Source organism: Cervus canadensis, chromosome 7 (assembly GCF_019320065.1).
Source record: "Cervus canadensis isolate Bull #8, Minnesota chromosome 7, ASM1932006v1, whole genome shotgun sequence".
Classification (NCBI taxonomy): domain Eukaryota; kingdom Metazoa; phylum Chordata; class Mammalia; order Artiodactyla; family Cervidae; genus Cervus; species Cervus canadensis.
In genome coordinates, this window is record NC_057392.1 from 23,096,266 (window position 1) to 23,112,216 (window position 15,951).

Here is a 15,951-nt window from a genome sequence, read left to right on the forward strand (position 1 = left end):
TGGGGGGATTGGCGCCCCCCCGACACCACACAAAATGGGGCCATGAGAGCAGAGCACCAGGCAGTGGGAGTCCTTGACTCTGGGGGAGCAGCACCCCTGTGGAACGGAGGGTCAGGGATCTCCCGGGGCCTCGACCCTGACCAATGCCACACTCAGCTCCGTGGGAGCCTGACCGCTGCTGGCGTAAGTGTCCACTGCTCACGGTCACCAGGAGGAGCCCCGATTTGAGGGGTGACCCCCTCCTCGGCCCCCCCAGTGGTGTGACTGTGAGCAGGTCACCTTCACCTCAGTGTACTCAGCCATAGTTGGGCTCATAACTCGGACGCATCTGCCCATGGGGCAAACAGCGTGCACATCTCTGTTTGGGGTCCAGGCAGCTGGAGTCTCCACATGTGGCCACAGTGGGGAGGCTGGAGGACTGACAAGAAAGGGCAGCTTTAGGGGGTAAGGGGTTGGGTAAGCGGTGCCAGGGCTCCAGGAGTCTCTGCAGGACCCCTGCATCCCCACCTTCCATCTCTACGGCCCCCACTGCTTTGACTGCCTCCTAGGGATGCCAGGTCTGCACCTGGGTCAGGGGGCCTGGCACGGGCCTGGGGGCTCTTCCCACCCACCTGGGGGTGGTCACCCCAGAGACCACTTCCTGAAGGACTGTGAGAAATCAGAAACTTCGCCTTTAAGAAAGGATGCGCCTCAATCCCTGAATCACCTCTAACTGGACTCTCGGCTGGGACCAGGCTTCGGGCTCCTCCTCCCAACACCCCCAGATTAGGACGAGGGTCTTCCTTCATTCTTTAAAACTATGGTGCAGGAACCTGGGGCCCAGCACGCCCGCATGCTCTCCATGTGTATAAAGGAAATGTCCCAGGCCCTCACTTGAAGTCCCGCAAACCAGGGCAAAACAGGTTCCCGTTCCTGCTCCTGTCTGTGGTCGGGCTCCCATTCCTCCCAGACTTGGGCTCTCAGCTCCGATGCCTGCTCCCCTCCCTCCATGCACAGTTGGAGCTACAGGGCACCCTGGGCTGTGGCCACCCCCCTTTGTCCCGACCCACAGCTGCCGGGGGCGACATCGGCCTCACTCCTCTGAGCCTCGGCTTCAGCTTCCTCCTCCTCCCAGGAAGCCTGGTCCTTGAAGTGGGGTCTGGAGGTGCTCGGAGGCCCCCTGCCAGCTCCCCCTGGAAGCTGCCCAGGATTCATCAGCCAATGGGGATGGACAGACAGGGCATACACAGCCTCCAGGTCCCTTTGTGAGGCGAGCAGAAGTAATGCCATGGCAGGCAGCTTAGATTAGGAGTAGGCCTTCCTACTTCTGGGTGGTAAGATTATCAGGCCACCTGGATCAGCTTTTGCTTAACACTGACCGCTGTTTGCCAATTAGGAACGGGGCGGAAACCCCCAGGAAAGTCCCGCGCACGAAAGTTTTGACCAATGAAATTGCTTTGCAATCCTCTTAAACCAACTACCAACGGCGTGTGCTCACCCCATAAATTTGTGTAACAGCTTGGGCTCGGGGCTCTCTGACCCCGTACCACTGTGTTGGATGCGGCAGGAGCCCTGACTTGAGTCAGCAATAAACTTCCTTTTTTGCGACTTGCATTGTCTTGGAGGCCTTCTCTCTTCCCACTCGGGGATTCGGACATCGGGCATAACACCTTCACTCTGACCTAGCCCACGGTCCATCCAAGTGTGAGGAGGGGGTTGGTCAAAGGGCCGCATGTTTGTGAAATTGACCTCGAGGCTGTGGCCTCCATGGGGTCCGCCCAGATGTCCCGGCCGGTCGGCAGAGGGGCTGCAGCATCAACCGCCTTGGTTTGCAGACGAGATCACAGCCCCTTTCATTTTCAAACTACAGACACATCCGTCATCTTAGTGAGTGTTCAAACACGGCCTTGGGTGGCATTTAGCCCTGTCTGTTGATCCTTGTTCTTCACGGAGAGTCACTCATCTCCACGCTCTCTGCTACAGCCAAGATCTGGTCTTTGCAGTGAGTTTTTTTTTTTTTTTTTTTTGCTAAGAATGCACAAAAAGGAATACTTTTCCATCTGTGATTTTTCAGGAGAGGGGGCTGGCGGTGCCCATGGGTCAGATGGCTGTTGTGCAGCTCTCTGATGGAGACCCTCACACCAGACCCAGGTGCCTCCACCTGTGTCCAACTCTCTGGGGGTCACTGTTTAAAGGAAGTGATGCCCTCCCAGGGTAGTATTTAAAATTCAGTGACTCCTCTGTCTTTCGGCTCCTGGATGACTACACTTAACAGTTCCCAGAGACTGAGAGGCCCTCCTCCAGGGAAGCCTGGACAGCCGCTCTGCTCGGGGAGCAAGGTGAACCAGGACAAGACGCCGCCTGGGGTCAGGAAGGCATGAGGCACATAGCTGCACCATGAGAGGCTATGGGAAGTGGCACCACCGTGTTAGAACCCCTACAGGCCCCTGGGTCACTCGCGCCTCCCACACAACCCATCACCCCATCCTGAGCCCTGTGTCCAACTGCCAGGAGAAAGGACAAAGAACCGCAACCCATCCACACCACCAACTCCACACACGACACCAGGGAGCAGGCGGCCGGGTGAGCCTCACGCCCGTCGTGCTGCATGAAAGACTCCGGACTCACACATGTGTGTGATGCATGGTCCCATATGTGAAGCTCCAGGGCAGGAAAGTTGATGACTGATGATAAGTCAGGCAGTCTCAGCCTCTGCGGATGGGACTAGCGGGAAGGATAATGGAAGTGTTGTTTGTCTGGATGGCCTGGGGGTCACAGGGATATGCATTTGTCACAATTTTCAGAAATGTACATGTACAGATGCTTGAGATTAAGAAAAAGAGAAGCCAGAATCTCTGCCAGTGGCTCACCATCTCCACAGTCTCCACCAGCTCTTGACTCCTCCTTCCGCTCCCCCAGCACGTGTCCATCCCCCAAGGAGCGCCCCCCTTGGCAGCCACATGGCCCTTCTTACAGGCAGAGCAGGGTATCTTTTATTCATACCAACCCCTCCCCTGAGTGTGAGTCGGCTGGGATGCCTGCCAGGATCTCTGCAGGGTGACCAAGGTCCCAATCAGTCAACTCTGAGTGGAAGATTCTCCTGGGCGGGTCAGGTCCAAGAGACATCAGAGAGTCTTCTGAACTGCCCGTGAAGCCACAGGAGGGGATTCTGGCCTGCAACAGCTAGAATCTGAACCCTACCAAGAACCAGCACATCTGAAAGAGGGCCACAACCTCAGACGAGAAGGGCCAGCACCCTGGTTCCAGAATGTGAGTCTGGAGGACCAGCAGAGCTGTGCCCAGACCGCTGACCACGGGGCCCATGAGATAGTCTATTTGCATTATTTTAATCTGCTGAGCTGACAATAGTTTGTTATGTGGCTGAACTGGTTAGAAAACCGTACACCCTATCTCCACCTCTTACCCCCGATCCTTCAAAATTTTTGTTGTAATTTAACAGATGGCCCCTCCCACCAACCTCAGTGGGTGCAGGAGAAGGGGGCACCTTTTTCCCCCATCTTCCTTCTGCAAGTCTCTTATCAGGGCCCCTGAGACCACCCACCCATCAGGTGCAGCCTGGCTGTCAGACCCGAGCAGAGACGATGTTTGCCAAGGGCCGCCAGCAACAAGCGCTTCCTCCCGTCTCTGGTGCCCTCCTGCTCGTCTCCACCTCCCTCTGCAGTTTAGGTTCTCTCCAACAGGGTTTCATCCTGGGGCGTCTGGGTGGGCCCAATGTCATCACAGGGTCACACTGCTTGTGGGGATTTGCGGCAGTGGACGAGGAACACACTTTCTCCCTGAGATGCAGAATCACTTTCAGGATTGACCTTGTGGCCCCATCAGATGCCCTGAACTTTCTTCTTCAGTCAAGCCTGAGAGGATCTCCCAGATGGTCCAAAACGACACCAGGGTCAACAAATAAGAAACGGCTATGCTTGTAAGAATAAAGTTTATAACTTGGCTTTGCTCCTCAAATCCTGATGGTTACTTCACTTTGGCTTCTAACTTCTTGGGATTCTTGGAAAACAACTTGGACAAAGTGCATGAGGGTTCTCGGCCTGGGGATGGGCTGAGACAGAGCTCCAAGCTCCCAGCTTTCCCCAGAGAGATGCACGTCTGGAGCGAATTGTCTCACTGACACTCAGGCATCCTGGAGTCCCAGACCCATCGCGTGGGAACCTAAGTGAGAAGGAGCTGCCAGTTACCTGTGGATCCACCAGTAACCTTACGGTCTGCATCTGAGAAACCCTGGAGGGTGGGAACAGGTGTGACAGAGGGGACAGGCCCCAGCATCAGGCCACATCCACCTGGCTAGGGTCTAGGCTAATACCATAGGCCTCTGGTCTGCCCCCACCTGCAACCCCACACTCCTGTCTGACCCCACATCCCCTCCTCCTGCCTGACCCCACCAGTGGGTCTTTCTGGCCCAGAGGAGCTGCTGGGCCATCCCTGAGGCATCCATCCTGCTTTCTGGAGAAGCTGTTGGCTGAAGATGAGACCATCTGGTTTACGTAGGAGGTGAGCACAAACTTGGCCAGCAAAGAAGAATGGATCCTTGTGAGAATAAGCCCTCAATAGCTTTTAGTTTTTTGAGGAAATGCTTATTTGAGATAAGTAATGATGCTAAAAATAAGGGGTCAAGAGACTTCAAGAGACTGTCAACCACCTGAGACCCCCACCCTTACTCCCAGCACTCACGTCTTGCTTCTCAAGGTCCAGCTTAAATGCCTGCCCTGCTCATCCTTGATCTAAAGCAGAGCCTCCTTGTCCTTTTTTTAATTGATGACAAGTTGAAATTATAGTGGAGTGATCCCAGTTCCAGGGAACAAAAATGGAGTCAGGCAGCCGCCAAGGGTCTGCTCTCAGACACATCCCTGCCCCACTGACACCTTCAAATTTCTCTGAACCTCACCAGACCAAAAGCACCCCCAGCCATACTCAGGACAGCAGCTGCAGCTGCAACTTTGACGTCTCAAGGTCACCCCTTGAGACTGAGCGATCGTTTCAGACCCCAACCAATCCTCACTTAGCAAGCAACGCCTCTTGCCAGCTGCAATTATAATTCTTGATAAACAACTCATGTGACTCACTCTGGCCCTGTGGTATTGTCTCTGCAGGCCTTCTCTCCCATTTTTTAATTCAGAGCAACATAGTTCAAGTGTTTCTTGAATCTGTGTCCCAGGATGCAGTCCTAACAAACCCCAAATAACCTTTTTTTTTTTTTTTTATTTCAGTCAGTTCTCCATTTCTGAAATTTTTAACAAAATCATCATCATGATTTTCACACATGAAACATTTCAAACCTAGATCAGCAAGGACAGTACAATGGCCACCCTGTACTTCCAGGTTCACATATGACCGTCTTCGAGACCTGCTTAAATGACTTTATGGTTGAAATATTTTAGAGTAAGTTACAAACATTATGATGTTTCACACAAATACTTCAATATTCATCTCTAAAAAAATAAGAATTGCTTTCTGCATGACATAAAACCATTAGAGAATCAAATTCAAAATAGAACACCACACTAAAAATAGCTCGTAAGCATCATCCTATGCCCAGGCCATATTTAAATTTCTATAATTTTCTGAAATGGTCTTTTACAAGCTGTTTGCCCCTTAAGCTCTGAACAAAGTTTAAGGCTCATTTCCAGTCCTTTCTGCCCTGTGTCACACTGAGAATGGTGGTAAAGCTACAGTGTTCTAAATTACTTGAAATGATTTTTTTTTCCTTCTTAAGTTTATATTTTTAATAAGATATGCAGTTAGGGTTACTTGTTCTCAGTATTAGGAACTTTTACTTTGCAATTTAGTTGTTCAGATATTTGAAATATTGACCTGGTTCAAAAGTCAAAGTTCAAAGAGTACCCTGGAGAGGTCACGCTCCCCCACCTCACTCCCATCAGCTCCTGGCAGGCTCCTATTTTTATTAGTTTCTAGTTAGTTCTTTTGGTATTTTGCTTTGTGACACAATTTCCACACAAAAGAGAGAACATGGAATTCACCGACTTGAACTCTAGTTTTCCCTTAACAACACGGGATAGAGGTTCTTTTATATGGGTGTCCATCCTCTGCAGCAATTGGGTTTTCCATCTTGTGGATCCACCACGGTTCCAAGAAGTATCTCAAACATTTGGGTGGTTTCCAATCCCACGGCTGCAAAGAAAGCTCCCACGCACGTGTCATTTCCTGCTCATGTATGTGTGTGCATCCTTAGGACAGATCAAGGGAAGCACATTTGTCACTTAGTTAGATCCAGCCAAGTCCTTCCATAAGCTGTGTTGTTTTGTGTGTGCACTGCGCCTGGTGCAGTATCCCCACCATCAAATTAGCTGTCAAAGCTCTGGTCAATCTGATGGCTGAAAACCAGTGCTTCAGAAAATGGGTACACATTTCTCTCACTGCAAACGATGCTGAGCACTTAATGTGCTGAGGCCCCTTGACATCCATTTTTTTTTCTTAGAAAGGAGTATTCCTGGCTCTTGCCCACTGATCCATTGATTTTGATTTTTTCGTCTCTGTTTTTGGAAAATCTCTTCCTTTAAGTAGATTAGCCCATTAGCCCTTAGTAACAACTTGCAAGTATTTGTTCTCAACCATCATTGGTCTTTGCCATTTGGGGGGGGAGTTGGTCAAGAATGTTTTGTATTTAAAATAATTGAATTTATTGATCATTTCCTCTGTTGATATTTAGAAAATGTTTTAGGCAGGATTTCCCCATGCCCAAGTTATAAAGCAATTCACATGTTTTCTTCTAGTATGTCTAGGGTTTCATGTTTTATATTTGTATCTCTGATCCACTTGGAGTTTATTCTATAGTGGATAGGATAACAGAATCCAAGATGGCTATCAAGATTCCCCAATATCATTTATTAAAATGTCTATCTTTCCCCCAATTTGAGGTGCTGCCTTTGTCATGTTTAAATTCCACATGTGTATGTGGGCCCACTTCTGGATGTTCCAATCTGTCTTACTGCTCAGTCTATTTATGTACCAGTACTATGCTATAGTAGTAATTATGGACACTCTATAGGGTTTTTAACATCTATAGGGAAATCCCCATTCCTCTCTCCATTGCTAATCATTTCCAGCATCTTCCTGACTCTTCTCATGTATTTTTTCATATGAACTTTAGAGTCAGTTTTTCTAGGACTGTAGGAGAGGAAGAACCTTTTGGTATTTATAAATTAAGACAATCAGACATCATCTGGATAACAAGTGTTCCTGTCCAAAGACATACTCTGTATTTTCATTTGTTTGTCTAATTCAGTATGTTTCAAAGTAAAACTTACTTCATATAAGTTTTTCGTGTGTGCATGTATGCTAAATCACTCAGTCATGTCTGATTCTTTGGGACCCTATGGACTATAACCCAGCTCCTCTGTCCATGGGATTCTCCAGGCAAGAATACTGGACTGGGTTGTCGTTTCCTTCTCCATAATTTTTGCATATTTATTGTTAATTCCTGGCTATGTTATCTGTTTTTACTATTGTTTGGTCATTGTTTCTATGAAGACTACTGATTTCTCTATATTAAGGTTGTACCCTGTTATGTCAGTGAATTCTCTTATTGTTTTAGTAGTTTCTCAGTCTTGATTTTATTAGAACTACAATCTGCACTGGAGAATGGAAGTCATTTTACCTCTTCCTTTCCAGTTCCTATGTCTGTGTGTGAGTGTGCCTGTGTGAGTATGTCTGTGTGGGAGTGTGTCTACATGTGTGTGACTGTGTGTGTTTGTATGCAATTGCATTTGATGATGCTTCCAACAGGATTAAGTAGCCAGGGTGATGGTGATGGTTGGTCATGTTTCTGACTTTGATGGCAATGCCTCAGTGCACCCCATTAAGATACTGTTCTTTTTCTATTTATCCATTAAAGATCATGAAATGAATCTTCTTTAGCATATATGGAGATGGTCATATAATTTTCTGTTTATCTCCCTTTGAAACATGGTGATGCAGGGATGGGTGGTGGAGAGGAGTAGTTAATTAATAAATGATCATTTTTCTACTTGAATTTGTCTGCTTAGACATTCTGTATTGACTCAGCTTTGGTAAGCAACAGAAAATCATCTTTTATCCAGGTTTTCAAGGGCTTTTGTAGTTGTTGTTCAGTCACTAAGTTGTGTCCAACTCTGTGACCCCATAGATTGCAGCACAACAGGTTCCCCTGTCCTTCACTGTTTCCCAGAGTTTGCCCAAATTCTATCCATTGAGTCATTGATGCTATCTAACCATCTCATCTTCTGCCGCCCTCTTCTCATTTTTCCTTCAATCATTCCCAGAATCAGAATCTTTTCCACTGAGTCAGCTCTTCACATCACATGGACAAATTATTGAAGCTTCAACTTCAGCATCAGTCCTTCCAGTGAATATTCAGAGTTGATTTCCTTTAGGATTGATTGGTTTGATCTCCTTGCTGTCCAGGGGACACTCAAGAATCTTCTCCAGCACCACAGTTCAAAAGCATCAATTCTTCAGTGCTCAGCCTTCTTTATGGTCCAACTCTCACATCCATACATGATGACTGACCTAGAATTATAAGTAATCCCTTAAGATTTGTTTAATTTTCTCTATCTTGATGATCATTCCTCCTCATTTTAGGATATTTGTTATGTATATTTATGGTTTTATTTTTTCTAGATTAAATTAGCGAGCAATATACCTATTTTGTTGGTAATTTTCAGAGAACTGAGTTTTTGCTTATTTATTTTGTTTTTCTGTTTTCCAACTCAGTTTCTGATTTTGCCTTATTAATGGCTACTTTCAGTTCATTGAGTAGTTCTTAAATTAAATTTTTGAGTTGGACACAATTCATTTATTTTTCTTTTGTTTTTCGTGTTATAAATATAAGGCTACAAGTTTGTCTCTGAGCACTACTTGAGCTACTTTCCCTAGATTCTGTATGTTTTCCTACCGTCTCTGGAATTGGTTCACATTTACTCTTTGACATAAGAGTTTTTAAACAAAGTTTTAAAACGTACAGGAAAAAAAAAAAAAAACATTTAACATTTCTGTTTTGATCGCTAGCTTTATCATGTTGTCTGCATTACTTCTATCTGGAATTGAGCTTTTTGTTGTGGCCTAATTTATGGTCCATTTTTATGACTATTCTATGTGCCCTGGAAAAGACAAGGTGCTTCTGCCCGGTCAAAGCACAGGTTTCAGCAGCCCCATGAGGCCCACCATACCACTTGGTCAGGACTTACACCTGTTTCCTCGCTTTTGATGCTTTGGTCTATATTGAACTGAGAGAAGAGCATTAAATCTCCTAATAGCAGGATTTCTTTCTGTTTCTCCTATTACCTCCTACAGTTTCTGCTTTGCGGCAATTGTTGCTGTCATTTGTGGTATAAGTAGTCACGGCTATAACACAGTTGTCTGGAAGAGTAGAACACACTCTGATGTCTTCTTCTCATTTAATGCTTCTTGGCCCCAAATCTATCCTGTACAAATCAAAATCATGACCCCTGTATTCTTTTACTTAAATCAACTTTACTGAAACACATTTGCATACAGTGAAATGAGCCAGAGTCAGGAACATCTGCAACACCTCCAATCTCAGTCATCCTCTGATGCCTTATCAGATGTTATGATCCCCAGGCAGCACTTTCTTTCTGACACTATAGAGTAGGTTTGTCTCTTTACAGGTGCATATTGTGGAATTGTACAGTACATATCCTTCTTGTCTGACATTTTTCACTCTACATCACAGTGTTTTTGAGGTCCATCTGTGTTGTCACGTGCCTCAGGAGTCTGTTCCTTTCTATTGCTGAGCTGAGCCAGTTTCCTGTGTTTGGTGTTCGGATTACCCTTGACACCCTGATAGTAATTGTTTCCAGGTTTGGACCCCTGTAAATGAAACTGCTATAAACTTTTCTGTACAGGTCTTGCTTTAAGCTAGTATTTTCATCTTTCTTGGGTAAATACCTCAGAGAGGAAATGCTGGATTGTATGGGAAGTATGTGTTTAACTTTTTAGCTAGCTGTTCTCCAGTCTTTGTACCATTTCCTATTTCCATCAGAAATGTATACAGCTACCGCATCTTTGCCAACACTATTCTGGTAGGAGTGTAGTGCTATATCATTGCGGTTTTAATTTTCCCTGATGACTAATGAAGTTTAATACTCTTCATGTAATTATTGATTAATCAGTCCATTGTGGGGCGCCTGCTGCAATTTTTGCCCAGTTTTATTGGGTTGTAGTTTTGTAGTTCTGTAGCTGTAGTACATGTAGCTGTGCATTTAGTTCTTTTAATGGTCAGAATACAAGTCCTTCATTGACATACTTTGCAGATATTGTCTTCCACTCTATGACTTGCCTAGTCATTATTTTCTCAATACTGCCTTTTAATCCTATGGACAGAGGACCCTAGTGGGCTACAGTCTCACTAGGTCGCAAAGAGTTGGGCACAACTGTAGCAACTTAGCATACGTCTTTTTATAAGCAGAAGATTTTAATTTTTATAACTTCTAATATTCAATTTTATTTTATAGTTATTGCTTTTTGTGTGCTAAAGTCTTTGACTAATCTCAAGTCATAAAGATACCCTTGTATCACTTACAATTACAGGCCTCAGATCTACCTCAAATTATCTTTGTGTCCTGTGTGTGTGTGTGTGTGGAGAGGGTCTGTAAAAGGAGAGAGCTCAGACAGGGAAAGATGTTGACCCACAAATCTGCATATCAACTCCAGACCCTTGGCTGACCTCTGAACTGCATGTGTTTAGGAGAGAGGGCAAGAGATCCAAAGAAAAGCAGAAGCTAAAAGAGAGCAAAGACTTAAACTGGTGAGCAAAGAAAACTCTTTTCAACTAATGATGCAGGAAAAACAAAACATTCTTTTTTTTTTTTTTTCAAACCTCCTAGAAGGTATAGATATGTGGACTTCCTGATATGATAAAGTAAAAAGGATAAAGTAACCAGAATCCAATCAAGGGGAAACATCTAACTACCCCCAAGTTGAGAGATATTCTACAAAATAACTGGCCTATATTATTCAAAGATGTCATAGTCATGAGACACTGAGGACCAAGGAACTGCCTCACATTAAAATAGACTAAAGACATGACAACTAAATGTAACATGTGATCCGGGGTTGGACCCTGTTACAGGAAAAATACTATAGAAGATATTATTGGGACAATCATCAAAACTTGATTATGGTCTCTAGATTAGATGATGGCTTTGTATCAATATTAAATTTCCTAATTTTGATCATTGCACTCTGGTTATATAAGAGGGTATTTTGTTCTTAGGAAAACACATGGAAATATTTAAGGATAAAAATAATACCAACTATACTCAATAATGGAATTAACTTTTATTTAGAAATTGTAATAAATAACTTTTGCAAATGTACCGGTGATCACACAATTCAAATATTTTCAGCAAAGTTTCCATTTAAAATAAATTTACTAATACCACTTAATTTTGCAAGGCAAAGAGGACACGTAAAGGAATATCCCAACAAACATACAGCTAACATATTTCAGTGTGTATTTCTGAATCAGTTCAATTTCTATTGTTTTCAGAATATCCAAAGTAACCCAAGATGTTCCAAATGAAGGACGTGACCACAGAGCCAGTCTCACACAAGGGAAGGACTAAGTTTCTCTTGGGAGAAAAAAAGATAGATATTGCTAAACTGCCCCCCACCCCAATGTTTGCACAAATGAGAGTCCTACTGACAGTACTCAGCCAAGACCACTTCTCCACACATTCCTTGGCTATGAACATTTGTATGTAAGTCTTTCTGTGGACATACACTTTCATTTCTCTTGGGAAATATATTTGGTTAACTTTTAAAGAAACAGACACACTTTCCAAAGTGGTTGTAAAATCTTGCACCCTTACCAACAATGTGTGAGAGTTCTAGTTGCTTCACATCCTCAACAATATTTGTTATAATCAATCTCTTATATCATAGCTATCTCAATGTATAGTGGTATCTCATTTTGTATTTCCCTTATGACTGATGATACTGAGAATCTTTCATGTGCTTATTTGTTAACATATATCTTTTTGAGTTGTTTCCATGTTTTGGCTATTGTAAATAATGCTGCAGTGAACATATGTTTTCTAGTTAGTACTTTTTTTTTTTTCTCTAAATTTCTGGATCACATGGTAGTTCTATTTGTAGTTTTCTGAGGAATCTGCACACTGTTTTCTTTAGTGGCTGTACCAGTTTACATTTCCATGAACACTGTAGGAGATTTCACTTTCCTGCGCATCTTCACCAACACTTATTTGTTGTCTTTTTTAATAGCCATTCTGAGAGATGTGAGATGATATCTCCCTGTGATTTTCATTTGCATTCCCTTCATGATGGCTAGTGGTGCTGAGCACTTTTTCATGGGCCTGTTGGCCATCTGAATGTCTTCTTTGGGAAAAAACCATCTATCCTGATCTTCTGCCCAGTTTTTTATGAGGTTATTTGTGCTTGTTCATTAGCTGTTGTGTTGTATGAGTTCTTTGTATATTTCAGATATTAACCCCTTATCAGATATATAGTTTGGAAATATCTTCTCCCATTTTATAAAGTGTTTCTTTTCATTTTGTTGATAGTTCTTTCACTGTGCAAAACCTTTTTAGTTTGACATAATCCCATTTGTTTCTCTTTGCTTTTGGTAGCCATATTTATATATAAAACTGAGAATGATGGCAAAGAGACTACTGTCTACATTTTCTTTGAAGTTTTATGGCTTCAGGTCTTACATTTAAGTCTTTAATCTATTTTAAAGTTGTTTCTATGCAAGGTGTGAGACAGTAGTCCAGTTTGATTCTTTTGCATGTAGTTGTCCAGTTTTCCCAACACCATTTACTGAAGAGGTTGTCTTTTCTCCGTCATATACGCTTGCTTCCTTTGTTGTAGATTAATTGCTCATATAAGCATAGGTTCATCTCTGGGCTCTCTATCCTTTTACACTGAACTATGTGTCTTTTTGTGTGTGCCAGTACCATAATGTTGATGACTGTAACTTTGTTGCACAGTTTGAAATATTGGGAGTGTGATACCTCCAGCTTTGTTCTTCTTTCTCAAGATTATTTGACTATTCAAGGTCTTTTGTGTTTCCATACAAATTTTAAAATATGCTTTTATTCTCTCAAAAATGTTATTGCCGTATTGATAGGGGTTGCACTGACCCTGTAGATTGCCTTGGGTATTATGATCATTTTAACAATATTAATTCTCCCAATTCAGAAACACAGTTATTTTTCCATCTGTTTGTGTCATCTTCGATTTCCTTCATTGGTGTCTTATAGTTTTCTGAGTACAGGTGTTTTACCTCCTTAGTTATATTTATTCTTAGATATTTTATTCTATTTGATGAGATAAATGGGATTGTTTTCTTAATTTGTCTTTCTGACAGTCCATTGTTAATGTATGAAGGTACAACAGATTTCTGTATATTAATTTTGTATGCTGCAAATTTACCAAATTCAAGTAGATTTTGGTGGTGTCTTGAGGATTTTTCTGTATATAGTATGATGTTATTCACGAACAGTGGCAGAGTTAATTTTCCTTTCCAATTTGGATTCCTTTTCTTTCTTTTTCTTGTTTGATTATGGTGGCTAGGACTTCCAGTATATGATCTTTTGGGATTAGAGTTTTTTTTTCACTCAGCATAACTCTCAAGAGATTCATCTAGGTGTTGTATGTAACAGTAGCCCATTCCTTTTCACCACTGAGTAGCACTACATAGTAGATATAAACGACAGTTTGTTTAACCATTCGCTGACTGAAGGACACCTAGACTGTTTTCTGTTTGGGGCTATTACAAATAAAGCTGCTATATATATTTATATACAGGTTCTTTTGTGAGCATTAGTCTTAATTTCTCTGGGGAAAATGCCCAGGAGTGCTATTACTGAGTAGTAGTTGCATATTTCCCTCTCATAGATCAGAGTCTTGTGGTGAAGGGGCTTGCATAACTCAGTGAAGCAATGTGTGCAGAGCCATCCAAAACGATGGGTCATAGTGAAGAGTTTTGACAAAACTTGGTTCACTGGAGAAGAAAAGGGCAACCCACTTCAGTATTCTTGCCTGGAGACCCCCATGGACAGTATGAAAAGGTAAAAGATATGACACAAGAAGATGAGCGATCCCCCTTTGCCCAGGTCAGAAGGTGTCCAATATGCCACTGGGGAAGAGGAGACTGCATTACTAATGGCACCAGAAAGAATGAAGCAACTGGGCCAAAGCAGAAATGATGCTCAGTTGTGGCTGTGCCTGGTGATGAAAGTAAAACCCGATGCTATAAAGAACAATATTGCATAGGAACCTGGAATGTTAGGTCCATGAATCAAGGTAAACTGGATATGGTCAAGCAGGAAACAGCAAGATTGAACATCAACGTCCTTAGGAATCAGTGAACTAAAATGGATGGGAATGGACAAATTTAATTCAGATGACCACTACTGTGGGCAAGAATCCCTTAGAAGAAATCGAGTAGCCCTCACAGACCTCTGAACAACAACACAAACTTTGCCATCAATATACTCTTCAGTGAAGTTTTGTTGCATATCTTTTCCTTATTTCCTAATGGGATTGTTTGATTCTTTTGATTGTTCTCTCCCCCACCTCTCCCCTCTCTTTAATAGTTCTTCATATATTCTAGATCACTAGTCCTTTGTTTGATATGTGGTTTGCAAACATTTTCTTTATAGCTTACCTTTTCGTCTTAACAGAAGCTTTCACAGAGCAAACATCTTCCATTTTGACAAAGTTCAATTTGCAAATTTTTCCTACTATTAATAAATATTATGCTTTTGGTATCAAGTCAAAGAACTCTTTGCCTAGTACTAGACCCTAAACCTTTTCTATTGCTCTAAATATTTTGTATTTCCACGTTTTAAATTTACTTCCACTACCCATCTTGAATCATTATTTGTATAAGGTGTGAGACTTAGGTTTGTGTATGTGTTAGTTAAGTCACATCTGACTCTTTGCAATCCCATGGACTGTAACCCACCAGGTTCCTCTGTCCATGGGATTTTCCAGGCAAGAATACTGGAGTGGGTTGCCATTTCCTACACCAGGGAATTTTCCTGACCCAGGGACTGAACCAGATCTCCTGCATTGCAGGCAGACTCGTTACCATCTGAGCCATCAAGGAAGGTGAAACTTAGGTGGAGGTTCATTTATTAACTTTGTTGTCTTTCAGTCACTCAGTACTGTCTGACTCATTCTGACTCCATGGACTACAGCACCACCAGGCTTCCCTGTCCTTCACTATCTCCTGGAATTTGCTCAAACTCATGTCAGTGATGTCAACCAACCATCTCATCCTCTGGCATCCCCTTTTCCTCCTGCCCTCAATCTTTCCCACATCAGGGTCTTTTCCAATGAATCAGATCCTCGTATCAGGAGGCCAAAGTATTGGAGCTTCAGCTTCAGCATCAGTCCTTCCAATGAACATTCAGGACTGATTTCCTTTAGGATTGACTGGTTGGATCTCCTGGCTGTCCAAGGGGCTCTCAAGAGTCTTCTCCATATAGGGTTATTGTTACCATCTTTCTAAATTCCATATATATGCGTTAGTATACTGTATTGGTCTTTATCTTTCTGGCTTACTTCACTCTGTATAATGGGCTCCAGTTTCATCCATCTCATTAGAACTGATTCAAATGAATTCCTTTTAATGACTGAGTAATATTCCATGGTGTATATGTACCACGGCTTCCTTATCCATTCGTCTGCTGATGGGCATCTAGGTTGCTTCCATGTCCTGGCTATTATAAACAGTGCTGAGATGAACATTGGTGTGCACGTGTCTCTTTCAGATCTGATTTCCTCGATGTGTATGCCCAGAAGTGGGATTGCTGGGTCATATGGCAGTTCTATTTCCAGTTTTTTAAGAAATCCTCACACTTTTCTCCATAGCGGCGGTACTACTTTGCATTCCCACCAACAGTGTAAGAGGGTTCCCTTTTCTCCACACCCTCTCCAGCATTTATTGCTTGTAGACTT